The 22,028-nt window shown below is 40.2% G+C and overlaps 1 protein-coding gene across 5 annotated transcripts in view; it reads left to right on the forward strand.

Annotated features, from left to right (window-relative positions):
* Window positions 1-22,028, forward strand: part of ARHGAP6 (Rho GTPase activating protein 6) — a 528,247-nt gene that overhangs the window by 266,693 nt on the left and 239,526 nt on the right. The window contains exon 1 of one of the 5 annotated variants that reach the window (XM_081567210.1): window positions 2,997-3,132. The exons of the other annotated variants lie outside the window; for them this stretch is intronic. The gene's annotated coding sequence lies outside the window, so the exon portion shown is untranslated. Of the gene's footprint in view, window positions 1-2,996; window positions 3,133-22,028 lie in introns of those variants that run through there. 5 annotated transcript variants of the gene reach the window in all.

Genomic DNA, 22,028 nt, shown 5'->3' on the forward strand with positions numbered 1-22,028 from the left:
AGAAAATTCATCATATGCATGTCAGTCTTGTTTGAAGTTTAATTGCATTAAGAAAGACCCTAAATTCCTGAGTGTATAGAGGACTCCCAAACTGCTTACAGTGGCTCTTTCCTCTCTCTCCTCATGGGTTATCTATATTACCATATTTAAGCTAGTAATGTGTCATGCCAACTCCATCTGTATATGATGTGCATGCCTTTAATATTCAAAGCTTGTTAAAGCACTTACTTATCATGTATTATACAGTGATGTATTTACATAGGTATTGTAATTAATTTAAAATCAATAAACTCCATACTTCATTCAGAATGCTTTGATCTAAATTTATTAATACAAACTCAAATTATAATAAATTCCTTTTTCTCTATACCCCTGGGGATAGTTTAATGTCTTTTCTAAAGAATGATAAAGGAAGAATGGATTTAGTCTTTTTCTGGTTGATGGGTAAAGAGTTTTAACCCTTAAAGTTATACATCAACACCAATGGGTTAACCTGTGCTTTATTCTCATTTCTGTCTGTTGGTAAAGGAGTGCTGGCAGCTAAAGACTGCAGTTGAACCATCCTGTACTTCAGTAACTTAGTGGAGAGAAAGCTCCCATTTCAACCTTGACTGCAGAAAGGGCCTCTTGTTCTTAAGTTAGTTCCTTCTCAATACCCCTGTGTTTCCACTTTCACAACATCCATCTTGCATGTAAATTGCATCTTTAAAGATCGTATTCATTACAGAACTGAAAAATCCAAAGGGACAGAGACCAGAACCAGGGCCCATGTCTAGACTCCATCTCCTTGGTCACATGAAGCATATGCCTGGCACTTAGTGTGTGCTTGAAGGTCAGCCAAATTCATCAAGAACTTAATGTTCTTAGAAGTACTTAGACTGATTTACCGGCTTAATAATAATAACAGCCAATACTTACTGAATGCTTTCCATGAAGTCTGGACATATTACCTGTAGTATCTCATTTAATCCTTTAAAGACCCCTGTTAGGTAGGTCCTATTATCATTCCCACTTATAGGATGAGGAAACCAAGGTACCAAGTTTAGATGTCTTTCAAGGTCACAACAGCTAGTAAGCAGTGGAACTGGGACTCAAGCCCTTATCAGTTTGACTCCCAAGTCTCAGTGCTTGAACCACTGCATGGTGGGTGACTGCAAAATGGCACTGGGTTGAGATGTTACCTTTGAAATGACAGTTTTAAAAGCTTTTCATTTTTTAAATATTCTAGAGTCATAGGAAGTTGCAAAAGTACAGTAAAACCAAGAGAGTCCATGTACCCTTTATCCAGCTTCCCTCAATGATAGCATCTTCCATAATTACAGTACAATTTCAAAATCAGGAAATTCACATTGGTATAATGCTGTCAACTTGACTATAGACCTTGTTCATGATTCACCAGTCTTTTACATGCATTCCTTTGTATTTTGTGAGGGAGTGATGGAGAGAGAGACAGAGAGGTGTCCAGGCAATTTTATCATGTGTCTAGATTGGCGTATCTGCCACCACATTGAAGATATGAGACTGTTTCATCACCACAGAAGAGCTCTCTCATGCTACCCCTTTGTAGTCACACCCACACTACCTCCTACCTCCTTCTCTAATCCGGGCAACCACTGACCCGTTCTTCATAAAATGCCACCTTTTAAATTACTTCCTCTGTCTTTCTGGCACAGCGGGAACATTCCTGTCTCCATTGATCATTTATGTCAGAAAGGTCCAGAGACCTAACAGAAGAAAGTTAAGGTGAATTTACAATGAGATCAGAGAGGATTTTGGTGTTCTTGTTGTTAGTAACATATACAACCACAAATAAAGAACATCCTGTTTGGTATTTTTAGCTGAGCATTGTGGTTATTTTGTAATTCCAACTGTTGTGTTTTCTTTAGCAAAGTGCTTTTGATTGAAACAGCACAGAATTTAGCTCCTGCATGAATGCTCCATGCTCCTTCTCTGCATGGCTGTTCTAATGGAACATCCGTTTCAGGAATGACAACTGCATGGTTGAACTTGCAGCTGCCTGGGAAAGGTACAAGAGAGCAGGCACTGTACCTTCCAAAGGTATTTATGAACAAGGATAAATGCAAGTCCCACGTGCCTTTGCAGTAGCCATGACCCAGTTGGGCAGCACAAGTGTTATATAAACCCTGATGTTAGTGGTACACATGAATTTTTATTCATTCAATTCAAAGGGAGTGGCAGGTCATAGACGTCTCTCTTGGGGAAACGTTTGAACCTTATCAAGATTAGCTGGTTCAAAAAAAACCTTAATAGCTGTTTTTATTCAGGATGGCTGCAGAGTGAAACCTTATCATTCGGGACACAGTTCTAAAGACTTCCTGCATTTATTTGGTTCCCACTATTTAAAAAAAAAGTTGTAAAAAGAGCTGATGCTGTCTGATTCTTCTAACATAGGCCCACTCTTATTGGATACTTGAATTATAAGTTTTTACTAATTATCAGTTTTACTATATGATTTGCCTTGATCTTTATTAGAAATGGAAAATATTTTTTAAAACCTTGACATTCTTAGACCAACCTGTTGCTTTCAGTTCAGTAGGCAGGGAAGGCCCTCATTACCCTGTGGGTCTTTCATATCCCCTTGTAGAGACTGTAGGAAGAACCTGGGTGTGAAGAGCTACGGGGCCTTCAGGAGATTTCTGCACTGGGGAACACTATTTTATTTTGGATATCATTAAAAAAGGAATGAAATAGAGAACTCCTGCCATGCATACACATGTGCACACAGACACACAAAATGGTGCTTTATGCTGTGTTATCTAAAATGTAACATTGTGTTTCTTTCAGTTAGCTATTGCCACACGAAATTGCTGCATAAAAAAGCTACTTTGAAAATTAGTGGCTTAAAACAACCATCACTTATTTTCACAGACGTGTGGTTTTATCTGGCAGAACTCAACTGATGGACCTGAGGTCAAGCTGCCAGTCCTACAGGGCTTGACTTCTTGACGATTCCATTCTACATGTGTTTATTCTAGGACCTAGGTTGGTGGGGCAGCATTTATTTGGAGAAGTGCAGATGCATAATATGACAAGTGGAAGTGACTAAGGATTCTTAATGTGCAGGCTGAACTCAGGCACACTCTCATCTCTACCCATCTACCATTGACCAAGGTAAGTCATGACCAAGCCTAATGCCACTGAGTAAGGAAATATACTTCCTCTATGATGGGGCCATGGCAGGGATGTGAGCACAGTAAGGGGTGAAGAAATAGGGCAAATCATTCACTTTCCCACAGTATGTAATCGAATTTTGAAAATACTGATGTTTTTAAGAAGATGCAAATCTATCTCAATTTTTTCCTATTTGCTCAATGATTCCTTTCTGTTATGTATATCAATATGTATTTCCTTATGACCTAATTAAGCAAGAGAGGCAGGATAATGGGACGATCCTTCTGATACCAGTGTCCACAAATCCACACTGATTGGATATATACTGAATAGATGTTGAGGGAATATTATAGAAATAGACTGAATCTATTAACATTTAAACAGAATTGTCACAGTCTTCCCCTGTTTCCTTGGGCTTAGCAACACTGGTTCCTCAATATATTAAAAGGAAAACATTCACTTCCCAGGAGATTTTTTAATTTGTTTTAATTTACTAGTGTCACTTTACAAAGATTTATAAATTTGGCTCCCGTTTTTAAAACCGTCTTCTGAGATTGTGGATGAGGTCATTTACAATCAGAAGAAACAAATATTGTGTTCAAACAAATCAGAGCCAACATTTGCAAATTAGCTGATGAGTTTGATCAACTTTGCCATGTACATGGATAAACTAAATTAAAAATAATGCACACACACAGAATTTCCTCTCTGAAGTTTAAAACCTTTGCCCTGTCTTCCTCTAGCAAATCAACTGACTGAACAGTTGCCAAATCCCATTTTGTTTTTCAGTTTGCTCTGTAGGTGGTCATACCTAGTAGAGCACCTACCATATCACAGTCACTCAGTTGTCTAAATCGGAGGCCAGCAAACTATGGCCCATGGGGCAAATCTGGGCCGTGGCCTGCTTTTTTTTTTTTTAACAGCCTGCAAGGTAAGAATAGATAAGTATTGCATTTTGAAATAGTGGGAAAAAATCCAAAGAAGACTAGTTCATCACATGTGAACATTATATGCAATAGAAATTTTAGTGTCCATGAGAATAGCCGTGCCCTTTCATTTACATATCAACTATGACTGCTTTCAGGTTACAACAGCAGAGGTGAGTAGTTGCGACAGACTCTATGGCATGCAAACTCTAAAATATTTTCTATCTGGCTCTTTACACAAAAAGTTTGCGGATTTCTGGTCTGAAGCTGTGTCTCAAATGACCACAGATGCTGTAGATAGATCTACTGTTACATAAGTGTGTTAGTGTTAGTGACTCAGTCGCATCCCGCTCTTGGTGACCCCATGGAGTATAGCCTGCCAGGTTCCTCTGTCCATGGATTCTTCAGGCAAAAATACTGGAGTGGGTAGCTCTTCCCTTCTCCAGGGGATCTTCCTGACCCAAGGATTGAACCCCAGTCTCCTGCATTGCAGGCAGATTGTTTACCGTCTGAAGCCACTAGGGAAGCCCACTGTTATATAAGAGCGAGGGCAAAAGAAAGGGGACACATATGGTCTGTGTGGAGAAGGAAGTTGAGTATGTTCAGATAAGGGCAAAATAGCACTGAACATTCATTTATTCACTAGAATGTGTGGAGAATCAGATGTGAGTCCAGTGCTAAAGGAAAATTTTAAAAAAGGATAATATCTAGTTTCTACTCTCTGACTTCCTCTTAATTAAAAAGTAAGATGCATTCACATATAGCTTATAGTGTCTAAAACCTATCCTCTTCTTCTTCTCTAAGTCACCAGAAAACCCCCTGCAAGTTTTAAGTTAAAAATTGTGTTTCCTCATATCTCCCCTCGTAGCTCAGCTGGTAAAGAATCCACCTGCAATGCAGGAGACCCCGGTTCAGTTTCTGGGTCCGGAAGATCCCCTGGAGGAGGGCATGGCAACCCACTCCAGTATTCTTGCCTGGAGAGTCCCATGGACAGAGGAGCCTGGTGCGCTACAGTCCATAGGATCGCAAAGAGTTGGACACGACTGAGAGACTAAGCACATAGCTTATTTTGTAAACATTCTAGGCAAAAAATTTTTCGCAAACTTTGCTATTCTTACCCCTTCAAAATGGAGAGTTGAACTCAAAAAAATGTCATTTACTCCTTGGTTTAAAGTGCTGGCTCTTGTTTTGCATTTGCGATTTTTACATTAGTGTGTCCAGAACTCCCTCAGAGCAAAGAATGTAAAGGGCCTCCAAGGGCTGACCCTAAAAACACCAATGCCCTTTTCTTTAAACTCTTTAAACTCTATATAGCTTGCTGAGTGCAGCCACAAGAGCTGGGCGGTGAGAGAGCTGTTGGTCCTCCAGTGCAGCCTGTGTTTTGCCAAAGGATGTGGCCCCATCTTATGCTTTGTGATGTTTCTTTTGGCTGACTCTTCCACATTCTTGTGACCCTTTGAATGGAGATGTCTATACAGCTTTAGCCCTACAACCTGGCCTCCCCGCTATCATTTCCTGCAGGTCTTGTCTTAGATCTCAGCAACTTCCTGAGTAAATATCACCTTGGTGTCTCCTAAGAGGAACTTGGGATGCTCACAAAACCAGATTCCCACCATACGTGAAGCATAATGTCCATGAGTGTTCTTGTCATTGGACTCTGCAGGAGGCGAGCCTGGAATTCCCTTCAGTTCCAGAGCGAGGGGCAAGCTATAGAACAGGGGCACTGAACAGAAAACCAGGTGAATGCCCTTGAGGGTGGGGATCCTGTCACCCCAGAGGAGGAAATTCCAGTTGAAAATAGAAACCAGGTCAGCACCCTTGTGAGAGCCAGTGTACTAGACTCAGAAACCGGCGACCTGGGGCCTGTGAAGGCTGCTGTCAGAAGTCTGTGAATTGGCCTGAACCAGGCTGTTGTGTTTTAGGGTAGTAAATTGGGTGGTACAAACTCAAATGAAATGTGATTTATCTACTTTCACAGTTGTGCTCAGCTGGAGAGTTATGGGGAAATGACTTAATTTCATACATTTGTCATGTTGACCAATGATAAATTCTTTAACTTACCATGATAAGAATTTTTTTCATTGGTTGTTAAGGGGCAAAGGGTTATTTTGTAGAACCTATTTAATATCCTCTTGTTAGTTTAATTAAAAGATCTCAATTAATGATTGTTCCTTAAAATAACAAGATCTATAATTAACTTGGAAAGCTCACAATATTACCGGGTTGCTAAGGAAGTTAGTGGCTTTATGACTAGTCTGATGAATTTCCAGAATATCTTTAAAGAGAGTCTAAAAACTTTATCATAGCTCTTAAAAGCTATGGAACAGGATGTCATCTGGGGAAGTTTCATTTGCTTGCTTCAGCTCATGATCCAAATTTGGAGGAGACTAAACTTCTCCAGGGTTTTGTCTGCAAATGAAGTTAAGAATATGTGCTATAAACTCTTTTAAACCTGTGAAGAGTTTGATTGGGGTTGAGGGGGTAGGAATACTGGAAGAGAGTAAAATGAACACTTTTGACTTTAATGAGGAAAACACTGCATGATGGAAAAATGCTGTCTGTTGATTGGTTGTCATAAGCTTTAAAAGTAGTATTTTACAGTGGAAAAACATGTTGTTTGTAGGACTGTTTTTCAGAGGTTTCTTTGCAACCTTTCATTTATTTGTTACTAAAAAAACTTTAAACATTTCAAACAGCAAAATCTTGGTGTATAAGTAGGATTTTGTTAAAGAAGAGATGTAGTTTTGATTTATATTCAGTATGTGTGTGTGAAGATAAAATACTTTCCACAAATCTCTGGAGATAGAAGGTAGATTCATGGTTGCCTGAGGGTAGGAATGGAAAAGGGGAATGACTCCTCATGGTCACCAGAAATGTTATCAGGGTGACTGAGATGTGCTCAATCTGGACTGTGGTGATGGTTGCAGATTTTGGTAAATTTGTAAGTGAATTTTATGATAGGCAAAGTACATCTCAATAAAGTTGTTTGTAAAGAGTAGGCCTGAATAAGAGAATCAGAAAGTATATACTTGTAAATGAAGGACTGAAATCAATCTTACACAGCCAAACTTGAAATACATTAGTAAAATTATAGTATACCTTCTCCCCTTCTAGGCCACCCACTTAGAAAAACAAAAATGTAAGAAATGAGACAAAGCCCCATTTTTTATTCCTTATTTGGGGTTCACAGAAATCTGACCAAGCATACATTTGTGGTTAACACAGAAACATCTTACTGAACTAGACACCCTAGTCTTCTAAGAAATTCAACTTTCTAAGCAAAGTGCTATCTTAGTTTCGTTACAATTTCCATTTTAAACAAAGGCACATTAGAAGGTGATTATTTGCTTTACAACACTATTTTCTGTAGTGCTCTTTTAGCAATCACAAAATCATTATGTATTTAAAGTAGTATCCTTAAAAAAATAAAATTCCACTGTATCCCAGCAGTATCCATTACAGAAAGCAAAGTGCAAGCCCAAGGGTCCCTCCTCCTCTCCTAGCCTAGGTCTGTGTGTCTCTGTGAGTACGAAGGCCCAGCGCTACATTTGCAGCTTCATGGGAGGATGTGACAGGGGCCCTCAAGCTCAACAGCTCTCTAGCCCTAGCTCTTGGCAGCAAGACCCTGAGAAGGCCAGAGGGTGTGTGGCCACAGGTCCTTGCTCATGCTCCTGAGTGAACACTTGACTTAGGTTTCCAGTGAATGTGAAAGTGAAAGTTTTAGTCACTCAGTCATGTCCAACTCTTTTTTGACCCCATGGACTGTAGCCTGCCAGGCTCCTCTGTCCATGGAATTCTCCAGGCAAGAGTACTGGAGTGGGTTACCATTTCCTCCTCCAGGGGATCTTCCCGACCCAGGGATCAAACCTGGGTCTCCTGCACTGCAGGTAGATTCTTTACCATCTGAGCTACCAGGGAAGCCCTTCCAGTGAATCACTGGGTGCAATTCAGAGATGCCCACCCTTCCTCTTTTCTGAGGGCTGTGGAACCAGATCGACCTGGCTGTGGCACATGTATCTTATGCCTGGAGAAGTGATGTTTATGGCAAGATATCCAGGCTGAAGAGATATTAGGTTGGCCAGGAGAGCGAGAAAGCCCTCCAGAAAGAAGGAATAGCTTGTGCAAAGACCCTGAACAAAGAGGAATAGCAGGTTCAGATAGCTGAGTGAAGGAAATTCAGAATGAGTAAGGGAGAGAGAACATAAGAAACATTTGGAGAAGTGGGTGGGCGTGGGCAAAAAGAATGACAGGGTCTTGTAGGCCACAGAATAAGAATATTGGATTATAGCCTAGGACCAAGAAGAAGCTATTGAAAAATTTGAAACAGTGGGATGGTGTATGTGTGTGTGTGTTGTGATCAATTTCCTCATCCATAAAAAAAGCATGATGAAGTTGTGTTAGAACCTTTGGATACTCAAGATAGGAGGTTCTTTATTGCCAGGATACCCACAGGATCTCCAGCCCAGGATATCTTGTCAACCCCAATAGGAAGAATTCATGGATGACTACGGTGGGATTCTGGGCTTTCCTGGTGGCTCCGATGGTAAAAAATCCACCTGCAACGCAGGAGACCTGGATTCTATCCCTGGGTTGGGAAGATCCTCTGGAGAAGGGAACAGCTACCCTCTCCATTATTCTGACCTGGAGAATTCCATAGACAGAGGAGCCTAGCAGGCTACATACAGTCCATGGAGTCACAAAGAATTGGACATGACTGAGCAACTTTCACTCACTCACTCACTTTGGGATTCTACTACTTTAATGTCTACTTCTGACTGTTCCTGGCTCCTCCTGCTCTGTCACCCACTGAACAGCAATTACTACATCTCTTGGGTAACTAGGAACAGAGAGAATCCCATTAGTTCAGTTTGAGCAGTGGCATCTGTGCAAGGAGAATGATCTCAGCATGCCTCTTCATAGGCCCCTACTGATTCAGTGACTGTTGGTCAGTCAACACCCCTGGACCAATCAAATATGGGTAAGGGTGGGTTTTTATTACCTGGAGGGAAGTTTGTGCTCTAGGAGCCTCCAGCGGCTGCTAACCTCAGCAGAGATGAATGTGGGCATGGAAAGAATTGTGTTGCCCTTCTCAGTAACAGATAAGCAAACCACTGCAAAGAACAGCAATTAAAAAAATCTTACAGAGTTGTGGCAAGGGCAACAGATATTGTAGGTGAAACTTATACAGTGCTTGCCTCACTGTTTACAACAATGCTTGTCAGTTAGTGTGCACTGAGAATTGGTTGTTATTTTTGCTATTAATCATCCCATTCCTCCCACCCCCACACACTGTGTCGCTTCAGTAGATTCTGTTTGACAGGTTACCAGGTTGGGGTCCTAATCTTTGATGCAAGAACCAGTGATAATACCTTTGCCCAATGGATGAATGACGTATAGCTTTATTTTCATAGTTTTTTTAAAAAGTTGTGTTATTGAAGTCATTTGTTTTCTTTAGTTATTAATCTCACTGCTTCCTCCAACATTTTGTTGAAAAGCATTTCATCATGTTTTGGTTAAGTCATTTATGGTTAGCTCACAAATTCCAGTCTCAGGAGTACAGTTACTCACAAATTCCTTAAGACATTCACTGTGTTAGCAGAAATTTAAAAAAAAAGAAAAAGAAAAGAACTATAGGATACATTCCTATATCTGATTCCTTCACAATTCTGTTGAATTTCATCATATACCTCCACCCCATTTACCTCCAAATGGCCAGTAAGCATATGTAACATGCATACAGTTGGCCAATAAGGACATGAAGACATGCTCAAAATCATTAGCCATCAGAGAAATGCAAATCAAAACCACAGGGATGAACCATCTTATAGCTTCTAGGATGATAATAGTCAAAATGACAGATAATAACAAGTGTTGGTAAGAAGATGGGAAAATTGGAACCCTCATACCTTGCTGGTGGGAATGTAAAATGGTACTGCCACTTTGAAAAACAGTTTGGCAGTTCCTCAAAAAGTTAAATATAAAATTACCATATGACTCATAATTCCACATCTAGATATATACCCAAGAGCAGTGAAATGTGTATCCACATACAAACTTGGATATGAGTGTTCATAGCAACATGATTTATAGTGGTCAAAAAGTAGAAACAATCCAAATGTCCATTAACTAATGAATGAGTAAATAAAAGTTGGTGTACCCACATAATGGAATATTAGTCTGCAATAAAAAGAATGAAGTACTGTTCCATGCTACAGCACGGATGAACCTTGAAAACATCATACTAAGTGAGAGAAGCCAGACACAAAAAGTCATGTTGTTTGATTTCATTTATTTTGAAATGTCCAGACTAGGCAAATCCACAGAGACAGAAAGTAGATTGATGCTTCCCTAGGACTCTGTGGGAGACAATGGGGAGTGACTACTAATATTTATGAGGTTTCTTTTGGAGGTGACAAAAATGCTCTAAAATGGTTGTAGTGATGGTTAAAAAACTCCATGGACATACTAAAAACTATTGAATTGAACATTTTAAATGCATGAATTATATAGTATGTGAACTTTATCTATATAAGGTAGTTATAAAAATAATAAAGCCAACCAATGCCAGACTTGAATGATGTATTGCACGGTAAGGTAATTGTCTAAGCACATTTACCTATGGAACAAAAGCTCCTCAGTTATCTATTGGATTGACCAAAAATTTTGTTTGCATTATGGGAAAACTCAAATGATTTTTTTGCTAGCCCAATATTTATGAGTTGGTTTGCCATATATGTACTTAAGAAACTTCTCAGTTTACTCAAAATATACATGACAGGCGGTTTATTTTATGTTGTGAGAAACAGAAAGAGAATCAGCAAGGGCTGTTGATGAGAGCATAGTGTGTCCTCTCACTGAAAACTTGGGTATATTTTAGTGCCCCAAACCCACATATCCCACACAGTAATCAGGGCCAACATGCTGGGAGCAACCATGACTGCCAACCACAGGAAACTAGGATGCATTTTATGTGGACATTGGTAGGCAAATGTAGCATAATCTATTTAACTGGTGTGGTAGTTGTGGTGATGGTGTGTGTGTGTGTGTGTGTGTGTGTGTGTTTATAGCAAGCTCAGTCAGAATGCCCTGGGCCAAACAGTACCACGAACCTCTAAAGGAAGAAAGACTAATATCTTGGAAAATGCACTCTTGGCTTGCTCTCAGTCGTTCAAGGATTGCCCTTCTCTGCTGAGTTCCAGTTTAGTCTTCTATTGCCAGAGGATCAAAGTGAGAAAAAGATGTTTCTCCACATACCTCCTCTGTATCGAACATTTTACTCTGTGCCTTTATGTGTACCTTCTAATCATAAAAACAACTTTCTAGTGGGGGTTCTTTATCCTCTTCTATAGATGAGGAAACTGAGGTTTGCAGAGGCTAAGTAACTTTCCCAGAGTCACAAAGGTATTAAATGGTGGCACTAGGTTTTGAATTTCTGTTAGCCGACTCCAAAGACCAGATTCAGACCCCTTCATGTTAAACTGTTTTTCATCTTCCCAAGGGGAAATGATACCCTTTACTCTTTTGCTATTGACTTAATTATAATCATTAATAAAACTGGAGCAGAAATTGATTATTTGACTATAAATTGTGCAGCAATTCAGTATTTAGTGTAGGAACCAAGGATTTCCAGTATCCTTGCCAGACCATATCCATTCAAATTCTAAAATTAGTTGGGTTTTTCCCTGTGATTATATAAAATCATATAGTAAGCCCTTAGTTTTTAGGATATAAGCCTGCAGAAATGATTAATGATAAAGAAAGAAAGGAAAGGAAGGAGGGGAGGGAGGAAAGGACGAAGAAAAGGGAAAAGAAATTCTCCTGAGAAGTTGAGCTGGGATCCGGAGAGCATGTGCTTTTACCCAGTGGTGTCATCCTTCATGAATTTTGTTTTACAGAAGGAAAGAGACATGCTACTCAATTGGTAATAGATGCATGAGAAACTCATCTTGAGAAATAGTAAGTGTGAAAAAGCAATTTTAGACAAAGAAGGGGCAGTGAAGAGGAGAAGGATGGTAGAGATTATGTGCTGGCAACATTCTGGTCACCTGGGACTTCAGAGTGGGCATCATGGCCCCTTAGTGGTGGAGGTGACTTTCAACAGTGGGATAGCAATTTGCCCATACTGTTGACAGGGGAAAAGAGAAAAGTCAGTAAGGAGGTAGAACCAAGAACTGCTCTAGCATTCACAGGAGAGGCAACCAGCAGCCCCATATGGCCTAAGGACACTGATCACCACATTGAAAGGACATCAGTCACAATAATTGTCACTGTGGTTGGCTGGAGACACCCTCACTTCATGTGGTTATACCGTGACAGACTCACTCAGCTCTGTATTGGGTCTGCATTTTCACCTCTAATTACGCCTATAGGACTAACTGGTTCAGTGGCCTAAAAAGACAAGAAAATATCTCCAGCAGAAAAATAAAAGCTGGTTAGAGCATAAACTTTGGGCTATCCAGGATGTGTGCTTATCTGGAATGACTCATTCCCAGATGATCCAGGGTTGCTGAGGATTTGCTGTACTGGGCCTTAAGAGCTGTGACCTACTCTTTTTAAAAAATATTTTTGGAGACATTTTTCCTTCCTGAGGTTACCCATAGCAGTATACTTTGACCACATTTTCTTTGAGGTCTAGATTAGGAAAAAAATCTATAACCACCCACAAATACAAAATTTCTTAAGAAGAGGCTTTCAGGGGCATAAAACTTACAAACTGAAAAGAAAATTTGGTTCCTGTTGGCAGGCGCTGTTACTGTCATTGAGTTCTAACTACATGGAATGGTTTTTAGATAAATTGAACAAATGCAAATGAAAAGGATTATTTTATATTTTAATCTATACATTCCGTTAAAAGGACTGAAGATTGACGACTAGATTGGAAGTCTTGATGCTTAATGATCCTCATGTTCACCTTTGGACTCTTGCTCAGGTGGGATATGTGGAGTTAAACTTTAAGGCTTTGATGCAAGGGTGACCTTGTTGCCAACCTGAAGATTCCTTGTGACTATGGCAGGTTCTGGAGCCAAAAGTTAGGATGGTTTCCTTTGGTGGGGTACAATACAGCTGAGCAACGGGAGATGCCAAGGGTGGAGAGGCTCATCCGAGAGATGAGGAGAATGGCTTTGCTTGTGACCCCGTGAATCGGCCCGGTGGTGATGGTGAAGATGGAGAGGAGAGGCCAAAAAGCAAGTAGTACCTGGAAAGCATAGAGTATTTGAACTCAGCTATCTGTAACATATTTGCATTCATATATTCAACATTTTCTCCTCTCCTGCCTTACATAGGCCTGGCCTTTCTCCATCTATGTGTCTTTTTGAAACATTGCAGGATATTTAACATTAGCACCTAATTATAGGTCCGTTTCAATGTTAGAGCCTGTTTGATCTCTACTTTAACATGGTTTAAGTATGTCTGCAAAGGAAGAAAATTTACTTACATTGTTAGCCATTGCTTCATGTCTCAAAACAGCAGATTTGTTTATCCGACAGATTTGGCCAAGGAGGCAGTGAATGAAATTTTAGTTTTCAAGGATGTTTGAAGTTAACATTTTTCAGTAGATAGCCAAACTCAGTCAAGCAACACTTTCTTATGAAAGTGTCTCCGAGCTCAACATAAATCATGCCTTAAAGTAACATTCAGCTTTCAGACCAGCACTATCCAGCAGAAATGTAATTCAAACCACATAGGTAATTTAAAATTTTCACATTTAAATAAGTTTACTAAAAAAAGGTAAAAAGAAACAGTAATATATTTTGTTTCACCTAAGACATCTGAACTGTTACCATTTTGATATGCCATCAGCAGTAAAATTAGTAAGGAGACATGTATATATATGTGTGTGTGTGTGTGTGTGTGTGTGTATTTCATTTCAATCTTTGAAATATGGCATGTATTTTGCACTCCTAGCATGTTTTAATTGCGACTAGCCACATTTCAAACCCTGAATAGCCACAAAGGCCACTGGCTACTGTGTTTGACCCTAAGGCGTTAGAGGACTCAATTAGAACACAAAAGGCAACAAATTTGGCTCAGTTCTCTGCTGTGGAAGTTTTCATATCAATTAGTGGGCTTCTCCACTCTCCCATCCTACAGACCAGCTCTGGGCACCCCAGGACTGCATTTCTGTTCTCCCACTGAAGGATCTAGAGTCTCGGTAGGTACAATGCAGGTGGAGCCACGTTTTCATGTTGTGTGGTAAAGCCTAGCTACTTTTCTCTGCTGGTGTCTCACTTGGCTTTGAATTTCAGCCCCCTGGCTTTCCTACACTGGGCAACCACCGCAAACTATTGTTTGCAGTGATACCTGTTCCTTTCTAAGAAGATGAAGGCAGTAATCAGATTCGTAGTTAGCACAAGATGTTCAAGTGACATTACGTACTTGTTTTGGCCATCCCCCCTCCCAAATTGCTGGGGTGTATCTTCATCAGGGGTTATATAAATAGGAATTGCCCACCTCCTAAATAGAGTGTGTAATACAGGAGGTAACCTAGGCATCCTCCCACACCCTGCCACAATTGACGCCCACTTATTCCCCAGAACACCTAAGCCTTTATGTAATAGGGCCCTGGGAAGAAGGAAAGTGGCAGGCGAAAGAGGAATAGATAGTTCAAACAGTGCTCATGTGTGAAACATTTAGATCCAGTGCTTAGATGCAAGACTGTTTTTGCTTCCAGTTTCAGGGTTTGTTACATTGCAAGTGTGGCTTGGTTGCTAGGGCAGCATCTTGGAGCTGATACTCACAGAGTGAGCCAGCTGTTGCTAGACCTCTTGATACAAACACAATTTCAGACAAAGTCATCCTACGGGAGAGGCGACTCCTGTGTCATAAAGCTCGAGTTGTATGATGCATTTCCTCCTATAAAATGGAGAGAGAGCTCGTCTATTTTGTTAATTCATTTGCTATATAAAGTTTTGCTTAAATTAGACATGGGCTTGAAGCATGACTCACAGTCTTTAATGTTTGGGAAACATTCAGAGACGTTGAAATCAAAGTGAATGGTAATCTTTTACCATATAGTTTTAAGATAAACGGTTGATTGAGTTTCTCAAGAACTGATTGAATTTTTTAAAAAAATTTTGAAATAGACGGGCTTGCCTGTTTATTGCCATCCTGCTCATAATGACTGCCCATAGTGTCAATGTTCCTGTGTACAGATGAGACAAAACCCATGATGATACTTCCACCACATGCAGGTAAATGTTGATTACTTTGCCTTTTTGCATCCAGGGCAGTTTTTGTTTTGTAGAAACAGTTGCTGGTTGTGGTCTGAGAGGGTATCAGCATTCCATAGTATGCCAGCTTATAGAGAAATACCCTTAAAAATCACTTAAACATGTCAAAGGAATTCATTGAATATTAATAATACATGCCTAATAGATGTACCCTGGTAAATCTGCTCACCCAGTGTCATTTACATACTAGACAGTTGGTTCTCACTCAATCAGTTTTGCCCCCACCCCACCAGGGGACATTTGGAAATGTCTGGAGACATTTTTGGTTTTCACTAGCGGGGTAGGGATGGTGTGTTACTGGGGCATATTGGTTCAAGATCAGTTATGCTGGCTAAATATCTACAACATGCAGGACAGCTTCCACCACAAAGAATTATCTAGCCCTAAATGACAAGGGTATGAGATTGAGAAACCTACTCTACACATGCACTTTTCTAGAGTTTATATAGTCTCTTTTCATTCAAGGTTTTGGCTATGCTATTAGGATCATCTAGGTAAAAACTGTCCAGTTTTGCGCTGGCTGGACATAAAACTGTGAGTGTTAAAGTCAAGGTGATGCCTACCTATAACAACTGTCAGAAGGAATTTGTGTATTGGGTGCGAGGTTGGCTTAGCTTCCCTTAGATGTCCTTCTGATCCCAGAAATACCATACTTTTTCTCTTTTGCCCCACTGAGCTGTGTTTCAGGAAGAATCCCTCCCAAAGTTTGTGGTCATCATGACCAGCATGTTCTCAGATCCTGCCATTAGAGCCAAGCAGAGTATTTTTGGAATGTTGATGAATGTGCTGAGATTGTTATTTTTAAATAGCATTGTGCTATGCAACACCATGATACAGTCTCCTGAGTGGAACTGATTCCAAGTGGAGGCATGACCTCTAATGTTGAATAGTAAACTATTGAAAACTTATCAAAACAAACAGCACAAGGGATTTCCAAATCTCCTAACATGACTAGGAACTGCAATTTCTGTCCCCCCATATACATAGACATCCCCCTTTTTGAAATTCAGCCCCTCACATATTGGGAAAGAAATAGAATACTGCACAGTCATAAGACAAGTATCATTATACAGTGAAAGGTCAAGCTAGGCCAGTGTTAAACATTGAGTCTAATGTAGAAATCTAAAAGTTACTGTCTTAAAATACTAAGCCATAGGAGTGAAAATAGAGGCTTCCATGGTTTGCATTTTGGCTGCCTGTTCTCTAGCTATGAATTCTAACTGAAGTAGAGGCAGATGTACTTTTTAGTGAGGGAAAGCACAAGTTCACTGACAATTGTGTCACAATGTGTGTTGGCCTTTCTTTTCATGATTGGAACAATGACTAGCCTCACTTTGCCATCTTCTTCCTTTCATCCAAAATGCCCTCCCTCCTCCCACCTAAATCCAATGCATTGCTGAGGCCTAGTTCAGCTTTCTAATTCTCCTGGAAGTCTCTGCAGGTCTTCTAAACTTGATTTCTCTCTCTACTGAATTCCTGTACCCATGTCTCTTTGGCATCTTAAAAAAAATGGAATTCACATACCATTACATACACAATTTTAAAGTGGGCAATACAGTGGGTTTTAGTACATTCACAGAGTTGTGCATCCATAACCATATATTTGAGAACATTGTCTCATCACCTGAAAAAGCAATGTGGCTTCCATTTGCGGTCAGCTCCCTGCCATTTTCCTTCAACACACCCACTCCCACCCCTGAGAACCACTAACCTAATTTATGCCTCTATTTTTTTATTTTTATTTTTTTTTTCTTTACTATTTTTTGTTCTTTTTTTATAAAATTAAAATTTAAATTTAAAAAATTTACAAACCCTTGTGTCGAGGGCTGACTTTCAATAGATCGCAGCGAGGGAGCTGCTCTGCTACGTACGAAACCCCGACCCAGAAGCAGGTCGTCTACGAATGGTTTAGCGCCAGGTGCCCCACGAACGTGCGGTGCGTGACGGGCGAGGGGGCGGCCGCCTTTCCGGCCGCGCCCCGTGTCCCGGGACGAAGGGCTCTCCGCACCGGACCCCGGTCCCGACGCGCGGCGGGGCGCGCCGCGCCGCGCCCCGGGGGACGCGGGCGACGGCCCGCCGGCGGGGACGGCGGGGGACCGGCTATCCGAGGCCGACCGAGGCTCCCGCGGCGCTGCCGTATCGTTCCGCCTGGGCGGGATTCTGACTTAGAGGCGTTCAGTCATAATCCCACAGATGGTAGCTTCGCCCCATTGGCTCCTCAGCCAAGCACATACACCAAATGTCTGAACCTGCGTAATTTATGCCTCTAGATACTTCATATAAATGGAAATATGCAATATATGTTTGCCTTTTTTTCACTTAGCGTAAGGTTGATCCAAGGTTGATCCATGCTGTAACGTGTATCAGAACTTCATTTCTTTTTATGGCTGAATAATCTTTCGTCATATGGATATACCACATTTGTTTATCCATTCATCAGCTGATGGACATTTGGGTTTTTCCACTCTTTGACTATTATGTATAATACTGCTAAGAGGATTCACATTTGAAATTTTGTGTAGACATATGTTTTCATTTCTCTTGAAATGAAATATACCTAGGAGTGGAATTGCTGTGTCATACTCTATGTTTATCCGTTTAAGAAACTGCCAGACTGTTTTCCAAAGTGGCTGCACCATTTTACATTCCCACCAGTGGCATATAAAGGTTCTGATTTGTCCACATCCTCTTAGACATTTTGAGCTGCACAAGCCTGTTGATGTCACTTTTTGTCTTCAGGGTGAACTCCCTCACACATGTTAGTCTCACTTCCCAAATTCGACTACAAGCTTCTTAAGACAGCGATCCATTTGTTCAGTCATTATCTTAGGAAATGTTTCTTAATTTCCTACTGGGTGCCAAGAACTACTAAGTCCTAAGGCTACAAATATGAAAAAGCTCTGTTTTGTGGAGGAGGCACGTACAATCACAATAGGCCATTTCTGAGCGACAGGTGTGGTAATGACCACCTATTCAAGGAACAGCCTTTGCTTCTCAGAATTCATATTGATTGTCTCCCTCCCACAATGTCATACTTAAAAACACCACTCAAGCCTATTATTTAATCCATCCTATTTTAGAGAAAGAACAGAACTCTGTGTGTGTCCTCCTTTTGTCCAAATGTAGAAGGTCTGATTTTTCTCTTGGGCTTTTGTGTTTCAGTACCACTTAGCAAATATGCTTAAGAAAATAAATGCCAGCAATATTTCTAGCAGTAACTTTGGAAGTACAATGTGAGTTATTTTGAAACAGTGAATCATCAAGAATGTTAATCTGTTGACTTGTCAGTATAAAAGCTGCTTGAGACTCTGGGCTAAAGAGAGACAAGGAACCTTCTAAAAGTTTAAGTCCTCTAGACTCAAAAATAAATTGTCCATATGTCGCTTTCACCTGCAATCAGTCTGGTTTCATGTTTTTCTTTCTTCAACTACCAGTCAAGAGAAATTAAGATATTTGGAATCCCTAAACCATGTCAAGAATGAAAAGAATCAAACTACAGACTGTTGAAATAAAAGACTTGTTATGCCATATGAAAGTACAATTATCCAAATATAAGAATATGATCATTAAAACACATCTTATAGTGTGCCTTTTAGTGATTTAACAGTAGTATCAAATTGTTTTCATTTGATTTCTTAATTACCTAATATAAAAATGTCAAATCAGCAATGCCAGAGCATGTGTGGATGGAATTGGCTTGCATTTAGGAAGATGTCGATCACTTGATGTGTTCAAGGAGAGAGATTGACACTTCTATTCCAGTTTGTAAATCATATCAATTTTAAAACTGACTTAAAAATTCTTCTGTGATTCGTTTGGACTCTGAAAAGAGGTTTGTTTATGCCAAAGAAAAACTAAGAAGCTAAGAGTGAATTGTATGTTCATATTAAATATAGATGAGTGAAATTCATACTGACTCTGTGAACATACAAGAACAATAAGATTCTCCCATGGGTTCAAGGTTTTATTAGCACTTACAAAACACTTACTATTTACCAAGCACTGGTTTAGAGTTTTTACAACTACTAACCTCTTTAATCTTGATAAAAACCCTAGAGAATACATGGAATTATTGTCTCCATTTTATAGATGAGGAAACGGAGAGTTTCAGTAACTTGCCTGAGGTCAGCCAAGTAACTAGTGTAATCCCATGCAGTTTGTCTCTAGAGTGCTTACTCTAGTCTGTCTCTCAAAGAACACACTCATCGAGCTGAATAAAGATGAGGATTCTGTTGGGCCTGACATTATTCCAGGTTTCAGAGGGCAGCTGGCTGCAGGAATTTTCATATAGTCTAGGATAGCAATGAAATTAAGTATGTGAGATAAAATATATAAGTTGTAACATTTTACATTATAGATCATATGTATTACATTTTCATATTACATCTTTTCATATTGTATGTTATGCACATATGCATGTATATGTATATATTCTACACACACATACATACTTAGCCCCTTGCAGGCTACCCTTTCCTGTGTGCCTTCATGGCCTTGATAATGATGTGAGCTCTCCATCCCCAATCCTCCCTTCTCAAACTTTCTGGAACTTCTATGCTACTAGTATTCTTGGGAGTTGTTGTTCTTTCTTCTTGGTGCAGAGTATATTGAAAGATCAACAATGTCGATCTTTCTCTAGAGGCCAAGCATGGATCATGGAAGAGAGGTGCAAAGACCTTGAGTCTGTCTACACTTGGGCAACCTGACAGTAGCTTTTCTGCCCTGAAGGCAGCTCTTCTTGTCATGGTTCTGACATGCAGGGGATCTCTCATGGCAGTGGTTTGTATTACCAACTTCTCCCAAGAATGACAAACCTGTATTTATCTATTGGGCAGTGGCTTCCCAAAGATGGGCCCCATTTATGAGCAGTTTCTACTGGCAGTAGTTCCCCCTCAACTAATCATTTAGGGTGTGTGGTGTGGTGGTGGTGGTGATGGTGGTGGTGGTGGTGGTGGTGGTGGTGTGTGTGTGTGTGTGTGTGTATTTTAGTGGGCTAAAATAATGAGTATTATCAAATCTTCTATGCCTAAAGGATGTAAAATTAAGTAGGACATCACATGTGCTCATGACAGTAAGTTATAAAGGCAGAGAAGACACTGGATTGAAACTAAAATTTCCAGACAGTCTCTGAGATATTTTTTTTTTTTTTAAAATAGAGCTTATGTTAAACAGATATAATGAGTATAATCGCAGCTGTATAGGCTTCTTTAATATGTCAGTGTTTCTCATTTTGGAATTCATTCCAGAACTTATTTTTAAATGGGCTGCTAGGTGCATAGTATATTACCTTGCCTTCCAAGTGCTGTCTCTGAATTTAGATACTGGATCAGTATCTACCAAGAATGACAAAATTATGAGTCCCAGAACAGGTCTGGTTATAATAAGCACTCAACATATACTTTTGAAAGAATAAGTGGACTGACTACAGTTTTATCACAAGATTTAGGTGGCACTAGTGGTAAAGAACCCGCCTACCAATGCAATAGACATAAGGGATGCAGGTTCGATCCCTGGGTTGGGAAGATCCCCTGGAAAAAGAAATGGCAACCCACTCCAGTATTCTTGCTTGGAGAATCCCCATGGACAGAAGAGCCTGCCAGGCTACAGTCCATAGGGTCGCAAAGAGTCAGACATGACTGAAGTGACTTAACACGCACACAGTACAAGATCACTTTAACTTCTGTTTACTTTGGAGGAGTGAGCAGTTACTATAAGAGGGGCAATCACTCAGGATTGTCTTTTGTCACCTCTAAGGAAAAGAAGGACAACTGAGAAGGGGTTGGAGAAATGTGGGGCATTGGGTGAGCAAGATGGCTCCCCTCTTGGACACGATCAAGGAAGTGTCTTGTGTGGCGTCATGCCCAGAGCCGTAATTTGGTTGACTTCTTGTCCTTTTTTTTCTTAATTTATGTATTTTTAATTGAAGGATAATTCCAATATTGTGTCAGTTTCTGCCATACATCAACATGGATCAGCCATAGGTGTACATATGTCCCCTCTCTCTTGAGCCTCCCTCCCACCTCCCACCCCATCCTACCCCTCTAGGTTGTCACAGAGACCCGGTTTGAGTTCTCTTGACTTTTAAGAGGTTCTAGAGTTCTCCTGAGATGGGAGCTGTAGTGTAGGTTAGTGATTCTCAACATAACCTATTGTGATTTGAAATGTTTAATTTTCAATATCCCATTTACCCTCTTTTCTGTGTGTGTGTTAGTCTCTCAGTCGTGTCCGACTCTTTGTAACCCCACGGATTGGGGCCCACTAGGCTCCTCCATCCGTGGGATTTTCTAGGCAAGAATACTGGAGTGGGTTGCCATTTCCTTCTCCAGAGGATCTTACCGACCCAGGCATCGAACTTGGGTCTCCCTCACTGAAGGCAGACTCTTTACCATGTGAGTCACTAGGGAAGAATACCCTCTATTCTATTGGAAACTAAAATTAAACTAACACTAAAACTGATAGTGAAGTCTTATGCATTTGCTATAAAGAATAAGAGTTCCATGTCTCTGATATGATAATACTCCTACAGGGTGATTCATAGGTTAAACCATTAGAACAGAAAAGAGGAAATATTTTTACTGGGCTATGCTCTTCTTTTTTGAAACAAATACTATTTTTTTAAAAACCATATCACTGGCATAGCATTCAGCTCTTTTCACAATTGATTGTCTTTAAGCATACAATCTTTAACTGTGAAATCATTCAGAGATAATTATTTTGGGGAGGAAAATGACAAGGGAAA

Source organism: Giraffa tippelskirchi, chromosome X, assembly GCF_054371585.1.
Source record: "Giraffa tippelskirchi isolate mGirTip1 chromosome X, T2T-mGirTip1v1.2.pri, whole genome shotgun sequence".
Lineage (NCBI taxonomy): Eukaryota > Metazoa > Chordata > Mammalia > Artiodactyla > Giraffidae > Giraffa > Giraffa tippelskirchi.